The following is a 17,751-nucleotide window of genomic DNA, read 5'->3' as shown; positions in this document are numbered from 1 at the left end:
GTTTGGATGACTTTTTAGCTCTGTCTTTAAGGCTGTGCTTTTCGCTTTTTTAAGTAGTGTCTTTTTTCAAGACTTCGTACCTTTTAGCAAAACATTCCTGCCCTTCCTCTGGCCGTTTGCGAGATGTCTTTGTCCGTTTTTGTGGATCTTTGTAGAGTGTTGGTACTTTGTTTGTCCGACCTCTTTTGATCACTTCTGATTTTGTCCACTTTCTGCTTGGTCAAGGTGGTCCTTGGGGCTAATTTGTCCGACAACCTTTTAGTGTTTTCGTAGAACACTTTTTAGTCATTCTGAACAATTTTGGTAGCCTTGTCGTGGAGCCGTGGCTTTTTGGGTGGAGCTATGTCCGTTTTAGCGCACGTTTTTCATTGGTCCGACTTCTTCTTGTCGGTCCAAGCTGTAGCTTTCGTTGGTCCAATTTTCTTCTTATCGGTCTGATGAGCGGATAATTTGTACCCTTTTTGGCATTGTTTTTAGTATGTTTTTAGTATCTTTTAGTTAGTTTTTATTATATTTTTATTAGTTTTTAGTTAAAATTCACTTTTCTGGACTTTACTATGAGTTTGTGTGTTTTTCTGTGATTTCAGGTATTTTCTGGCTGAAATTGAGGGATCTGAGCAAAAATCTGATTCAGAGACTGAAAAGGACTGCAGATGCTGTTGGATTCTGACCTCCCTGCACTCGAAGTGGATTTTCTGGAGCTACAGAAGCCCAATTGGCGCGCTCTCAACGACGTTGGAAAATAGACATCCTGGGCTTTCCAGCAATATATGATAGTCCATACTTTGCCCAAGATTTGATGGCCCAAACCGGCGTTCAAAGTCACCCTCAGAATTTCCAGTGTTAAACGCTGGAACTGGCACCAAAATGAGAGTTAAACGCCCAAACTGGCATAAAAGCTGGCGTTTAACTCCAAGAAGAGTCTCTACACGAAAATGCTTCATTGCTCAGCCCAAGCACACACCAAGTGGGCCCGGAAGTGGATTTTTATGTCATTTACTCATCTCTGTACACCCTAGGCTACTAGTTTTCTATAAGTAGGACCTTTTACTATTGTATTTTCATCTTCGGACATCGAGCCTTTTGATCATGTTTTTATGATTGAACTCACTTTGGGAGGCTGGCCATTCGGCCATGCCTAGACCCTGTTCTTATGTATTTTCAACGGTGGAGTTTCTACACACCATAGATTAAGGTGTGGAGCTCTGCTGTACCTCGAGTATTAATGCAATTACTATTGTTCTTCTATTCAATTCCGCTTGTTCTTTGTCCAAGATATCACTTGTTCTTCAACTTGATGAATGTGATGATCCGTGACACTCATCATCATTCTCACTTATGAACAAAGTGACTGACAACCACTCTGTTCTACAAGCAACCAAGGCTCTAGTGTTTATCTCTTGGATTTCTGATACACGATGCATGGTTGATCGCCTGACAACCGAATGCTCGCCTGACAAACGAGCCAGCCATTCCGTGAGATCAGAGTCTTCGTGGTATAGGCGAGAACTGATGGCGGCATTCAAGAGAATCCGGAAGGTCTAACCTTGTCTGTGGTATTCTGAGTAGGATTCAATGATTGAATGACTGTGACGTGCTTCAAACTCCTAGCAGGCGGGGCGTTAGTGACAGACGCAAAAGAATCAATGGATTCTATTCCGGCCTGACCGAGAACCGACAGCTGATTAGCCATATGCTGTGACAGAGCATAGGAACATTTTCACTGAGAGGATGGGAGGTAGCCACTGACAACGGTGAAACCCTTGCATAAGCTTGCCATGGAAAGGAGTAAGAAGGATTGGATGAAGACAGTAGGAAAGCAGAGAGACGGAAGGGAAAGCATCTTCATTCGCTTATCTGAAGCTCTCACCGATGATATACATAAGTATCTCTATCTTTATCTTTATGTTTTATTCATTATCTATACCCAATTGAGTCTGCCTGACTAAGATTTACAAGGTGACCATAGCTTGCTTCATACCAACAATCTCCGTGGGATCGACCCTTACTCGCGTAAGGTTTATTACTTGGACGACCCAGTGCACTTGCTGGTTAGTTGTGCGAAGTTGTGTTTATGCCATGGTATTGAGCACCAAGTTTTTGGATTCATTACCGGGGATTGTTTTGTGTAAAAGTAGTGATCACAATTTCGTGCACCAAGTTTTTGGCGCCGTTGCCGGGCATTGTTCTTGTGTATGGACAACTGACGGTTCATCTTGTTGCTTAGATTAGGTATTTTTTTCAGAGTTCTTAAAAATGAATTCTAGTGTTTCATGGTGATCTGTTGAAATCTGGCTGGCTGTGAAGCCATGTCTAATCTTATTGGACCGAGTTTTCAACTTATCATCACAAGAGCTTGTTGATTTCTATCAAACTTGCTATTGGAGCAATGATCTGCTAAGGCTTGGCTGGCCATTGGCCATGTCTAGTGTTTTGGACCGAAGCTTTCTTTGAAAGCTTGGCTGGCTGTGAAGCCATGTCTAATTCCTGGACCGAAGTCTTAGACTAGCATTGCAATGATTCCTGGAAATTCAAATTGAGAATTCTGAAACCTTTATTTTCTATTTTCACATAATTTTCGAAAAAAGCACAAAAAAAAAATTTACAAAATCATAAAAACCAAAAATATTTTATGTTTCTTGTTTGAGTCTAGTGTCTAAACTTAAGTTTGGTGTCTTGCATGCCTTGTTTATTTGATCTTGGTTCTATTTTCAAGTCAATAGTACAGGGGACTGAAGATTCAGAACATGCAGCAGAGGAATTACACAGAAAAAGCTGGGCGTTCAAAACGCCCAGTGAAGAAGGACAGACTGGCGTTTAAACGCCAGCCAGGGTACCTGGTTGGGCGTTTAACGCCCAAAAAGGTAGCATTTTGGGCGTTAAACGCCAGAATGGATACCATTCTGGGCGTTTAACGCCATGATGGCACAAGGGGAAGATTTTGTTTTCAAATCACATATTTTTTTAAGATTCCAAAGTTTTTCAAAATCAAATCTTTTTCAAATCATATCCTTTCAATCAAATGTTTTCAAAATCAATTTCTTTCCTTTTTCAAAGATACTTATTAACAATTAATGATTTGATTGAACATTTCAAGTATGTTGCCTTTTCTGTTGAGAAAAGTTTAATGTTTGAATCATATCTTTTCTTGTTAGGCAAGTCATTAATTTTTAAAATCATATCTTTTAAAAATTGTTTTCAAATCATATCTTTTAAAATTGTTTTCAAATCATATCTTTTCAATCATATCTTTTTAATCACATCTTTTTCAAAATAAGTTTTCAATCAAATCTTTTTAATTTCTAATTTCAAAATCTTTTTCAAAAAAATCACTTGATTTCTTTTCCACTTTGAGTTTTCGAAAATTATCAATCAATTTTTCAAAATGTTTTTGACATCTTTTTAATTAATTTTCGAAAATTCTCTTCCCCTCTTCTCACATCCTTCTATTTATGGAGTATCACTCCTTCTTAATGCACAATTCGAACTCTATCTGATTAAGTTCAAATTCTTCTACCTCTTTCTTCTATTTTTTTTTCTTCTGACACCTCAAGGAATCTCTATACTGTGACATAGAGGATTCCACATTTTCTTGTTCTCTTCTCTTTCATATGAGCAGGAGCAGAGACAAAGGCATTCTTGTTGAAGCTGACCCTGAACCTGAAAGGACCTTGAAGCGGAAGCTAAGAGAAGCTAAGGCACAACTCTCTGTAGAGGACCTGACCGAATTCTTCAAAGAAGAAGAACCCATGGCAGCCGAAAACAACAACAATGCCAACAATGCAAGGAAGGTGCTGGGTGACTTTACTGCACCTACTCCCGACTTCTATGGGAGAAGCATCTCTATCCCTGCCATTGGAGCAAACAACTTTGAGCTTAAGCCTCAATTAGTTTCTCTAATGCAACAGAATTGCAAGTTCCATGGACTTCCATTGGAAGATCCTCATCAGTTTTTAGCTGAATTCTTGCAAATCTGTGACACAGTCAAGACTAATGGGGTTGACCCTGAGGTCTACAGACTAATGCTATTCCCTTTTGCTGTAAGAGACAGAGCTAGGACATGGTTGGATTCACAACCTAAAGAAAGCCTGGACTCTTGGGAAAAGCTAGTCAATGCCTTCTTGGCAAAGTTCTTTCCACCTCAAAAATTGAGTAAGCTTAGAGTGGAAGTCCAAACCTTCAGACAGAAGGATGGAGAATCCCTCTATGAAGCTTGGGAAAGATACAAACAATTAATCAGAAAGTGTCCCTCAGACATGCTTTCTGAATGGAGCATCATAGGTATTTTCTATGATGGTCTCTCTGAACTATCCAAGATGTCCTTGGATAGCTCTGCTGGAGGATCTCTTCATCTGAAGAAGACGCCTACAGAGGCTCAAGAGCTAATTGAAATGGTTGCAAATAAGCAATTCATGTACACTTCTGAAAGGAATCCTGTGAACAATGGGACTAGTCAGAAGAAAGGAGTTCTTGAGATTGACACTCTGAATGCTATATTGGCTCAGAATAAAATATTGACTCAGCAAGTCAATTTGATTTCTCAAAGACTGTCTGGAATGCAAAATGCACCAAGCAGTACTAAGGATGCTTCATCTGAAGAAGAAGCTTATGATCCTGAGAACCCTTCAATGGAAGAGGTGAATTACCTAGGAGAACCCTATGGAAACACCTATAATTCTTCATGGAGAAATCACCCAAATTTCTCATGGAAGAATCAAGAGAGACCTCAACAAGGTTTCAACAACAATAATGGTGGAAGAAACAGGTTTAGCAATGGCAAGCCTTTTCCATCATCTTCTCAGCAACAGACAGAGAATTCTAAGCAGAACCCCTCTGACTTAGCAACCATGGTCTCTGATCTAATCAAAACCACTCAAAGTTACATGACTGAAACAAGGTCCTCCATTAGGAATTTGGAGGCACAAGTGGGACAGCTGAGTAAGAAAATTACTGAACTCCCTCCAAGTACTCTTCCAAGCAATACAGAAGAAAATCCAAAAGGAGAGTGCAAGGCCATCAACATGGCCGAATTTGGAGAGGAAGAAGAGGAAGTGTACGCCACTGAGGAAGACCTCAATGGGCGTGCACTGACCTCCAATGTGTTCCCCAATGAGGAACCATGGGAATCTGAGGCTCAAAATGAGACCATAGAGATTCCATTGGACTTACTTCTGCCTTTCATGAGCTCTGATGAGTATTCTTCCTCTGAAGAGGATGAATATGTCACTGAAGAGCAAGTTGCTAAATATCTTGGAGCAATCATGAAGCTAAATGACAAGTTATTTGGAAATGAGACTTGGGAGAATGAACCTCCTTTGCTCACCAAAGAACTAGATGACTTGTCTAGGCAGAAATTACCTCAAAAGAGACAAGATCTTGGGAAGTTTTCAATACCTTGTACCATAGGCACCATGACCTTCAAGAAGGCTCTGTGTGACTTAGGGTCAAGTGTAAACCTCATGCCTCTCTCTGTAATGGAGAAGATAGGGATCTTTGAGGTACAAGCTGCAAGAATCTCACTAGAGATGGCAGACAACTCAAGAAAACAAGCTTATGGACTTGTAGAGAATGTTTTGGTGAAGATTGAAGACCATTACATCCCTACTGATTTCATAGTCCAAGAAACTGGGAAGTGCATGGATGAATCCATCATCCTTGGCAGACCCTTCCTAGCCACAGCAAAGGCTGTGATTGATGTTGATGGAGGCGAACTGATCATTCAAGTGAATGAAGAATCCTTAGTGTTTAAGGCTCAAGGATATCCCTCTGTCACCATGGAGAGGAAGCATGAAGAGCTTCTCTCAAATCAGAGTCAAACAGAGCCCCCACAGTCAAACTCTAAGTTTGGTGTTGGGAGGCCACAACCAAACTCTAAGTTTGGTGTTGAACCCCCACATTCAAACTCTAAGTTTGGTGTTGGGAGGTCCCAACATTGCTCTGAGTATCTGTGAGGCTCCATGAGAGCCCTCTGTCAAGCTACTGACATTAAAGAAGCGCCTGTTGGGAGGCAACCCAATGTTATATTTTATCTATTTCTCTTTGTTATTTTATGTTTTTTTTTGTAGGTTGATGATCATAAGAAGACACAAAATCAATTGAAAAAGCAAAAACAGAATGAAAAACAGGAAGAAAAACAGCACACCCTGGAGGAAGAACCCACTGGCGTTTAAACGCCAGTGAGGCTAGCAGTTGGGCGTTTAACGCCCAGTCTGGCACCATTCTGGGCGTTTAACGCCAGAAAGGGTCACCAGACTGGCGTTAAACGCCAGAAAAGGGCAAGAACCTGGCGTTAAACGCCAGGAATGGGCACCAGCCCGGCGTTTAACGCCAGAAATGGCTCAAAACGTGATTTTGAATGCCATTTGGTGCAGGGATGACTTTTCCTTGACACCACAGGATCTGTGGACCCCACAGGATCCCCACCAACCCCACCACTCTCTCTCTCTTCTTCACCCATTCACCAATCACCTCAACTCCTCTTTCCCAAAAACCCTTCACCTATCAAATCCCATCTTTCTCTTCACCACTCACATCCAATTCAAACCACTTTCCCTCCCAAACCCACCCACAAATGACCGAACCATGACCCCCCATCTCCTATATAAACCCTTCTTCACCCCTTCATTTTCACACAACCTAAACACCACTTCTCCCCCTCTTTGGCCGAATACAAAAGCCACTCCCTTCCTCCTCATTTCTTCTTCTTCTACTCTCTTCTTTCTTCTTTTGCTCGAGGACGAGCAAACCTTTTAAGTTTGGTATGGTAAAAGCATTGCTTTTTGTTTTTCCATAACCATTTATGGCATCCAAGGCCGGAGAAACCTCTAGAAAGAGGAAAGGGAAGGCAAAAGCTTCCACCTCCGAGTCATGGGAGATGGATAGATTCATCTCAAGGGTGCATCAAGACCACTTCTATGAAATTGTGGCCTTGAAGAAGGTGATCCCCGAGGTCCCCTTTTCACTCAAAAAGGGTGAATATCCGGAGATCCGCCATGAGATCCGAAGAAGAGGTTGGGAAGTGCTTACCAACCCCATTCAACAAGTCGGAATCTTGATGGTTCAAGAGTTCTATGCCAATGCATGGATCACCAAGAACCATGATCAAAGTGTGAACCCGGATCCAAAGAATTATCTTACTATGGTTCGGGGGAATTACTTGGATTTTAGTCCGGAAAGTGTAAGGTTGGCGTTCAACTTGTAACGACCCAACTTCTAGAACGTCATGATCGTACCAAAAGTAAGGCGTTACCAACTTGCTTTCCTTTATTAACTATTTACTATTGAGCCTCTAGTTCGATATCGCGATTCAATTTTAGTAAAAATACCAGAAAATTTTGTTTTTGATAATTAAAATCATATAGCAAACATCATCAAGTAATAATAATCACATAATTACTAATAATAATATCTGTCATACAAAAGATTTCCAATAAAACTTAGATACAAATCCTATCCCTCTGTGTAAAATAAAAAAAAACTAAAGCTACAACAGCGAGGGAATTCTATGAAAGCAAATTAACTCCTACATTTAACTCATAAATAAATTCTATAATCGCCCGCAGCTTCAAACTGTATCTTCGAACCTGTGTCACTGAAAGGGTGGAAGATTTTGGGGTGAGAACAAACCACACGTTCTCAGTAGGGAATGGGAATACCGTAAAAGTAATGAAATAGAATGCAAATAATTAATATACTTAAGGAAACTATATTTTTGTCAAACTCTTTTTGGAAATACTACTCTTTTGGTTTTACTTTACTAATTATTTACCTCTTTCAAAAACCTAAGCTCAAAACAAATTCCCAAAATATAAAACTGGTCACTTTAAGCATTTTCAACCTCATAGATAATTTTCAATCACAACATCAATTCTTAATCATCATCATACATTCACCAACTAATAGCACTAACAAAAGATTCAATTCAGCAAACAAACAAGTCACAACAAGGCAAACAGCACAATCACAGAGAAATACAACGAGCAAGCCCAATCAAATGCAAATGCACACACAAGGATGATGCATGTCTCGCCCTAGTGCAGGCCATGAGCTCATGTGTCGGTTAGCACCTGCATTCCCGACATTTATCCGGTCACGAGTTCACGATTTCCCGGATACGATTTTCCGTTCAAATAAATGCGCATATAATTATTAGCAGCTCTATTGAGACAGCCTCTGCTTTCTACTCGCAGGAAATATACTCTTGGGAACGGAAAATTACTCTTGGGTTGCCTCAGGGCAACAAATAAATAAATAATATCTCTTGGGTTGCATTAAGCAACATATATATATAATATCTCTTGGGTTGCATTATGCAACATATATATATATATATCTAATATCTCTTGGGTTGCGTTAAGCAACAAACAAGCAAACAATATCTCTTGGGTTGCTTCAAGCAACGAACAAACATCTCTTGGGTTGCTTCAAGCAACAAACAAATAAATAAATATCTCTTGGGTTGCTTCAAGCAACAGATAATCATACAATGGGTATATTACTCTTTCCTTTTTCTTTCATAATTGCAAATACGCAAGCGGGACAAGACCCACGCCCTTGCCAACAATCTCATATACCAAATAATCTTTTCTTAAAAGAATCATTGAAGTTATTATCATTAAATAAACCTTAAATATTGATTTTGATTAAGTCCTTATACTTTTATAAAAATTCGGGCATAATCTCCTTTAAAAATAGGACTTAGCCACCCTTACGGGTCCCAACCAAACAATTTACCAAACTCTCTTCAACCTTTCCAATGTCAATTCAATTCAGAAACAAGCAAATTCCAACATTGAATCAGCCATATAATGCTAAAGTTCATCTTTAACTTTATGAACTCATAATTCTCACTCAAGTATTCTCGACACCCTATCTTTTTTCTGATTTTAATATAGCAAATGAACTCGGAATTGCGCAAACTTTATGTCCAGGCGTTCGTCTTGAAATAAGCTTTCTAACAAACCAAGGATCATAATTTTCTGGTTTCTCTAGCCTTAGGAATAAAGGAAAAACCGAGACTGCTCTGCAGTGCGTAAAATCAGAAAAACAGCAGCAGCAGGTGACATTCAAAATTCAATATAAAATCCAAGTTAATTCCAATAACTTTGAAAATTAATACAGTTCAACTTCACTCATCCAAGTTTCTTTTCCAATTGGTTTCAAGTCAATATCATTTTTAACGAAGAAGTTATATAACCTAGAAGTTGACTAATTTTCTGCAGAATTCTGTTTTAAAACTTAATGGACTTATCTTCTTCCAAGTTCCGTAACTTACTCATTAAAACATGGATAGCCCTGAAATTTAAGTCACATATGCTAAACATACTTAATTTTCACTTCCAATTGGTTGCATCTTAATATCATTCCAGATTTAAAAATTATAAAACCTCAAAGTTACTGACTTAGAAAAACAAAGCTTGACTTTTACTGCATAATACATCTTTCTTTGAAAATCCAAATCTTTAAAACCACAACTCTAACAATTCTAAATTTTTATGAAATTAAAGTATTAGGACCAAAGTTTCATATAAAATTGGTTCCATCTCAAAATTCAAAATGCAGAATTTCCATTAAAGAAATCAAGTTGCTGCTGTGTTAAATGCTCAGCAGAAAAACCAGATTTGACATCCATGACTCAAAAATTCATCATAAATCATAAACTTAGTGAAAAAGCCTCAAATTCAGCAGTCCAGTTCCCTATATTCCCAAGCTCAATCCGGACTTGGTCTCACACAATTCCGATAATCACAGAAATAGTTATAGCTTTTCAAAGTTTCCGGCTTCTTTTAAACATAATGCAGAAAATCAAGTTTTACATTTTAACTTTGAAAAATCATAACTAGTTCTATAATTAATTCAAACTTCTCAAAATTGAATCCTAACAACAACTTTTATTATACTTTACTCAGTATTTACTCTATTACTCTTTCGATCATCGTTGAATAACTGATTCACTTCCAAAGTCACTTTTAATTTCAAAAATCAGACTTTCAGCAACTAGTTCAACATTTTAAGATTCAATCTTCCAATTATTCCTTAAGCCTAACTTCAATTAATCACTAACTAAACCCATTACAATAAACCAACTCAACAGCAATAGTTTCAATTTGACCCATCAAAATACCAAAATCACAATAATCTCTCATCAAACAATTTATAATTCAATCTCACAAGATCAACAAAATTCAACCAAAGTTTCAATCAAAAATCTCAATCATTTCCAATCATAATTTCAGCCACACAACTCAACTAATTCAGTATAATCACATAGAGTCAGAACTTTTCAACAATTCCATCCATATCAGAGAAAACAATATCAATTACAACTTCAAACACTCACAACAAAGCCCAAAGACATTCGCAGCCTTAACCTGAATTCAATAATCCAGTTGAAGCACTAACACATCATCAAACTCACTCCAAATTTCACAACCTCAACCATCATCACAATAATCCCAAACCAAACACAAATCTAACTCAGCTCATCAATTATTATTACAACAACTTTTCAATAGTCAACTCATCAAATTTCAATTTAACAAGTATTATCAAATGATTCACCATTCACAGCCACATTTAATTCAAATCATAACTCAGAAAAATCACAATAGCTAACCATTCTCAAACACATTTCAAGTCATTCTTATCAATTAAGAAATTCTTAACTATTATTAACCATTTGCACTTATCCAATAACTTTGTAGGCATTCTAAATTAAAAACGTTAAATCCCCTACCTCAAATGTCGAAACTCGCAGAGAACACTTAACGCAGCTGCTCCGTTAACAGTTTCCAGTACCTATTCTTAGCTTCAGTGGTGACTCAGCAGCGCAGGGCAAGTTAACAGAGGTTCCAGCAGCAGATTTCCGGTGAAGTCAATGCTGCTCCTCTCCACGGCAGACCCAAACGGTGATGGCAGTGACTTCTAACCTCAACAAGATAACCTGGCGTGGCGGCGGAGTGCGACGACAGTGGCAGAGATGGGACACAACTCCTCTTCTCATTACGTTCTCTTCTCTTTGAAGCCCATGCTCACAGCCGCGACGTTGACAATTCCCTCAACAACGACCAGACGCAACGGGGCTAGAAACCGCAAGGTAGCTCAACGGTGATGGAGGCGCGACGGAGGCACGGCGGCGTTACCTTTCGCACACGAGCTCTCTCCTCTTCGTGGTTCTTCTCAGGTGACGGAACGGGCTTGACAGACGGTAGAACGGTGACCAGGCAGTGACGAACAGCGTGGCTTCGACGGCAACGCTCCTCGCGGCTCCACAAACGGCGACGACAAATCCGATGGTGACGGGAGGCATGACGGTGCAGGCGGAGCTGGACAGTGGCAGTGCGATGGCTCCCTCTTATCTCCTCTCTCTTGTCTCTGTTGAGTGTGAGTGTGTGTGATATGAGTTGATGAGTGTGAGTGCTGTCCGTGTGAGAGGGGGGTGAAAGGGGGGTGAGGTGCGACTGTGGTGAGGGAAGCTAGGGTTAGGTTTCTCAATTAATTTGGGAATCAGGTTTCTGATTCAATTTGGGAATTAGGGTTAGAAATTAGGATTTTATAAAAGAATATGGATAGATATGAATAGATATTTTGATAAAATTGAAGGGTAGAGTGATTTTAAAATCAAATATACTCTCTTAAAAATATTTAGAAACATTATTTATCAACATATTGCTAAGTTAAATCAATTATTTCTAATTTACATTATAAAATGAACAAGTTAATTATATTTTGTAAAATACAATTTAAATTCAAATATCAATTTTCTAGATTAAATCATACAAATCTCTATTATTTTTCTATCCCTGAAACTTAAATATCAATTTATAAAGTAATTAATCATAATAAAAATTGTACATCAATATTAATTCACTTAAACTTAAAGTATTTATAAATATCAATCTAATCATTTCTAATAAAATAATTTCTAGAAGTTCAAATTAATAACATAATTCATTTAAAGTAGAATTTATTTAAATTAAATTATACAATTCTTTCTTATTTTTCATTTATCAAAATTATAATTTCAATTGTACCAAATATCTAATAAAGATTATTTAAGAATTCTAATTAATCTAAACTCGAATTATGATGAAACTTCATTTAGTTACCTTTAGTAAAATAATTTTCTTAAAATAAAATTATCAACAAATAAAATAAATCACAAATAACTAATTATCTAATTTTCAAAAACTAGGGTTGTTACACAACTTGCCCATGATGCAAGGAGATGAACATCCTTACACTAGAAGGGTCAACTTTGATCAAAGGTTGGACCAAGTCCTCACAGTTATATGTGAAGAGGGCGCACAATGGAAGAGAGATTCAAGAGGGAAGCCGGTTCAATTGAGAAGACATGACCTCAAACCCGTGGCTAGAGGATGGTTGGAGTTTATCCAACGCTCAATCATTCCCACTAGCAACCGGTCCGAAGTTACTCTAGACCGGGCCATCATGATTCATAGCATCATGATTGGAGAAGAAATGGAAGTTCATGAGGTTATAGCCCAAGAACTCTACAGGGTGGCGGACAAGTCCTCTACCTTAGCAAGGTTAGCCTTTCCTCACCTCATTTGTCACCTCTGCTATTGATGAGCGGATAATTTGTATACTTTTTGGCATTGTTTTTAGTATGTTTTTGATATGATCTAGTTAGTTTTTAGTATATTTTTATTAGTTTTTAGTTAAAATTCACTTTTCTGGACTTTACTATGAGTTTGTGTGTTTTTCTGTGATTTCAGGTATTTTCTGGCTGAAATTGAGGGACTTGAGCAAAAATCTGATCCAGAGACCAAAAAGGACTGCAGATGTTGTTGGATTCTGACCTCCCTACACTCGAAGCGGATTTTCTGGAGCTACAGAAGCCCAATTGGCGCGCTCTCAACGGCGTTGGAAAGTAGACATCCTGGGCTTTCCAGCAATATATGATAGTCTATACTTTGCCCAAGATTTGATGGCCCAAACCGGCGTTCAAAGTCACCTCAAGAAATCCCAGCGTTAAACGCTGGAACTGGCACCCAAATGGGAGTTAAACGCCTAAACTGGCACCAGGGCTGGCGTTTAACTCCAAGAAGAGTCTCTACACGAAATTTGCTTCATTGCTCAGCCCAAGCACACACCAAGTGGGCCCGGAAGAGGATTTTTATGTCATTTACTCATTTCTGTACACCTTAGGCTACTAGTTTCTTATAAGTAAGACCTTTTGCTATTGTATTAGAAATCTTTGGATTATTTTTAGATCCTTTGATCATTGGGAGGCTGGCCTCACGGCCATGCCTAGACCTTGTTCTTATGTATTTTCAACGGTGGAGTTTCTACACACCATAGATTAAGGTGTGGAGCTCTGCTGTACCTCGAGTATTAATGCAATTACTATTGATCTTTCATTCAATTCCGCTTGTTCTTGTTCCAAGATATCACTTGTTCTTCAACTTGATGAAGGTGATGATTGACGCCCATCACCATTCTCACTCATGAACAAAGTGACTGACAACCACTCTTGTTCTACAAGCATTTGAGGCTTAGTGAATATCTCTTGGATTTCTGATTGCATGATGCATGGTTGATCGCCTGACAACCGAGTGCTCGCCTGACAAACGAGCCAGCCATTCCGTGAGATCAGAGTCTTCGTGGTATAGGCAAGAACTGATGGCAGCATTCAAGAGGATCCGGAAGGTCTAACCTTGTCTGTGGTATTCTGAGTAGGATTCAATGATTGAATGACTGTGACGTGCTTCAAACCTGTAACCTACTGGGCGTTAGTGACAGACGCAAAAGAGTTATTCTATTCCGGTAGGGGAGGGAACCACACCGGTGATTGGCAGCACTGTGACAGAGTGTATGCATTAGCTTTCACCGCGAGGATGGGAGGTAGCTGCTGACAACAGTGAGACCCTACACGAGCTTGCCATGGAAAGGAGTAAGAAGGGCTGGATGAAGGCAGTAGGAAAGCAGAGAGACGGAAGGGAAGGCATCTTCATGCGCTTATCTGAAGTTCCTACCAATGAATTACATAAGTATCTCTATCCTTATCTTTTATGTTATTTTCGTTCATCACCATATACATCTGAGTTTGCCTGACTAAGATTTACAAGATGACCATAGCTTGCTTCAATACTAACAATCTCCGTGGGATCGACCCTTACTCACGTAAGGTTTATTACTTGGACGACCCAGTGCACTTGCTGGTTAGTTGTGCGAAGTTGTGTAATGCCATGGTATTGAGCCACCAAGTTCTTGGAGCCATTACCGGGGATTATTTGAGTTGTGAAAAAGTATTGTTCACAATTTCGCGCACCAAGTTTTTGGCGCCGTTGCCGGGGATTGTTCAAGTTTTGAGCAAGCTTTTGGTAACATCAGTGCCAAGATCCGGCAACAACATCAAGTTTTGGTGTTATTGCCCGGGATTGTTTAGGCTGGACAACTGACGGTTCATCTTGTTGCTTAGATTAGGTATTATTTTTTTTCGAAATTCTTGAAGATGAATTCTAGAGTTTCATGATGATTTGTTGAAATCTGGCTGGCTGAGAAGCCATGTCTAATCTGATTGGACCGAGGTTTCAACTTATCACCACAAGAGCTTGTTGATTTCTCGTCAATCTTGCTTTTGGAGCAGTGATTTGCTAAGGCTTGGCTGGCCTCTGGCCATGTCTAGTGTTTTGGACCGAAGCTTTCTTTGAAAGCTTGGCTGGCTGTGAAGCCATGTCTAATTCCTGGACCGGAGTCTTAGACTAGCATTGCACTGATTCCTGGAATTCTCATTAAGAATTTTGATACCTTTTTCCACTTAATTTTCGAAAATCACAAAAAAAAAAAATTTTACAAAAATCATAAAATCCAAAAATATGTCTTGTTTGAGTCTAGAGTCTCATCTTAAGTTTGGTGTCAATTGCATGTTTTTGATATATTTTCGAATCCATGCATGTACTTCTTTGTTTTGATCTTTGAATTCTATTGACTTGAATATCTTTGTGTCTCATATGCATTCTCATCTTGTTAGTGTCAGTAGTATACAAACTGCTAAGTTTGGTGTCCTGCATGCATAGTTATTTGATTCTTGTTGCATTTTGATTGGTTCTTATTATTAAAAAAATCCAAAAATATTTTTAATCTGTGTCCTTTCAAGTCAATTATACAGAGAATTGAAGATTCAGAACACACTGCAGAGGAATCACACAGAAAAAGCTGAGCATTCAAAAATGCCCAGTGAAGAAGACAGACTGGCGTTTAAACGCCAGCCAGGGTACCTGGTTGGGCGTTTAACGCCCAAAAAGGTAGCATTTTGGGCGTTAAACGCCAGAATGTATACCATTCTGGGCGTTTAACGCCAGGATGGTGCTAGGGGGAAGATTTTGTTTTCAAATCAATTTTTTTTAGTTTTTCAAAATCAAATCTTTTTCAAATCAAATCTTTTCAATCAAATGTTTTTCAAAATCAATTTCTTTCCTTTTTAAAAGATACTTACTAACAATTAATGATTTGATTGAACATCTCAAAATTGTTGCCTTTTCTGTTGAGAAAGGTTTTATGTTTGAATCATATCTTTTCTTGTTAGGCAAGTTATTAATTTTTAAAATCAAATCTTTTTCAAATTGTTTTCAAATTATATCTTTTAAAATTGTTTTCAAATCATATCTTCTCAATCACATCTCTTTGACCATAACTTTTCAATCATATCTTCTTAACCACATCTTTTTCAAAATAGTTTTCAATCAAATCTTTTTGATGTCTAATTTCAAAATCTTTTTTTTCGAAAATCACTTGATTTCTTTCCCACTTTTATTTTCGAAAATCAATTAGTGTTCTTCAAAATGTTTTCAAAATTTTATAATTAATTTTCGAAAATTATCCCCCCTTCTTCTTCACATCCTTCTATTTATGGAGTATCACTCCTTCTTAATGCACAATTCGAACTATATCTGATCAAGTTCGAATTCTCCTTCTTCTTTCTTCTATTTTTCTTTTCCTCTGACACCTAAAGGAATCTCTATACTGTGACATAGAGGATTCCACATTTTCTTGTTCCCTTCTCTTTCTTATGAGCAGGAGCAAAGACAAAGGCATTCTTGTTGAGGCTGATCCTGAACCTGAAAGGACCTTGAAGAGAAAGCTAAGAGAAGCCAAAACACAACTCTCTTTAGAGCACCTGACCGAATTCTTCAAGGAAGAAGAACAAATGGCAGCCGAAAACAACAACAATGCCAACAATGCAAGGAAGGTGCTTGGTGACTTTACTGCACCTACTCCTGATTTCTATGGGAGAAGCATTTCTATCCCTGCCATTGGAGCAAACAACTTTGAGCTTAAGCCTCAATTAGTTTCTCTAATGCAACAGAATTGCAAGTTTCATGGACTTCCAATGGAAGATCCTCATCAGTTTTTAGCTGAGTTCTTGCAAATCTGTGATACAGTCAAGACTAATGGAGTTAACCCTGAGGTCTATAGACTGATGCTATTCCCTTTTGCTGTGAGAGACAGAGCTAGAATATGGTTGGACTCTCAACCTAAAGAAAGCCTGGACTCTTGGGAAAAGCTAGTCAATGCCTTCTTGGCAAAGTTCTTTCCACCACAAAGATGGAGTAAGCTTAGAGTGGAAGTCCAAACCTTCAGACAAAAGGATGGAGAATCCCTCTATGAAGCTTGGGAAAGATACAAACAATTAATCAGAAAATGTCCTTCTGACATGCTTTCTGAATGGAGCATCATAGGTATTTTCTATGATGGTCTCTCTGAACTATCCAAGATGTCTTTGGATAGCTCTGCTGGAGGATCTCTTCATCTGAAGAAGACGCCTGCAGAAGCTCAAGAATTGATTGAAATGGTTGCAAATAACCAATTCATGTACACTTCTGCAAGAAATCCTGTGAACAACGGGACTAGTCAGAAGAAAGGAGTTCTTGAGATTGACACTCTGAATGCCATTTTGGCTCAGAATAAAATATTGACTCAACAAGTCAATCTGATTTCTCAAAGTCTGTCTGGAATGCAAAATGCACCAAACAGTACTAAGGATGCTTCATCTGAGGAAGAAGCTTATGATCCTGAGAACCCTTCAATGGAAGAGGTAAATTACCTGGGAGAACCCTATGGTAACACCTATAATTCTTCATGGAGAAATCACCCAAATCTCTCATGGAAGAATCAAGAGAGACCTCAACAAGGTTTCAATAATAATGGTGGAAGAAACAGGTTTAACAATGGTAAACCTTTTCCATCATCTTCTCAGCAACAGACAGAGAGCTCTAAGCAGAATACCTCTGACTTAGCAACCATGGTCTCTGATCTAATCAAAACCACTCAAAGTTCCATGACTGAAACTAGATCCTCCATTAGGAATTTGGAAGGACAAGTGGGTCAGCTGAGCAAGAAAATTACTGAACTTCCCCCAAGCACTCTCCCAAGTAACACTGAAGAAAATCCAAAAGGAGAGTGCAAAGCCATAAATATGGCCGAATTCTGGGAGGAAGAAGAGGCAGTGAACGCCACTGAGGAAGGCCTCACTGGACGTCCACTGGCCTCCAATGAGTTCCCCAATGAGGAACCTTGGGAATCTGAGGCTCAAACTGAGACCATAGAGATTCCTTTAGACTTACTGCTGCCATTCTTGAGCTCTGTTGAGTATTCTTCCTCTGAAGAGGATGAGTATGTCACTGAGGAGCAAGTTGCCAAATACCTTGGAGCAATCATTAAGCTGAATGACAAGTTATTTGGAAATGAGACTTGGGAGGATGAACCTCCTTTGCTCACCAAAGAACT

The 17,751-nt window shown here is 38.8% G+C and overlaps 2 non-coding genes across 2 annotated transcripts; both read right to left on the bottom strand.

Annotated features, from left to right (window-relative positions):
- Positions 1 to 4,154: 4,154 nt before the first annotated feature.
- LOC130964620 (small nucleolar RNA R71) lies at positions 4,155 to 4,262 on the bottom strand. Its single transcript, XR_009080708.1, has one exon. It is a non-coding gene; the product is annotated as a small nucleolar RNA R71 (small nucleolar RNA).
- A 12,314-nt stretch (positions 4,263 to 16,576) lies between these two features.
- On the bottom strand, positions 16,577 to 16,684 carry LOC130965048 (small nucleolar RNA R71). The gene has a single exon (XR_009081106.1). It is a non-coding gene; the product is annotated as a small nucleolar RNA R71 (small nucleolar RNA).
- Positions 16,685 to 17,751: the final 1,067 nt, after the last annotated feature.

This window comes from Arachis stenosperma, chromosome 2, assembly GCF_014773155.1.
Source record: "Arachis stenosperma cultivar V10309 chromosome 2, arast.V10309.gnm1.PFL2, whole genome shotgun sequence".
Classification (NCBI taxonomy): Eukaryota; Viridiplantae; Streptophyta; class Magnoliopsida; order Fabales; family Fabaceae; genus Arachis; species Arachis stenosperma.
Note: the sequence above shows the minus strand (reverse complement) of the source record. Positions and strands in the feature narration are given on the sequence as shown.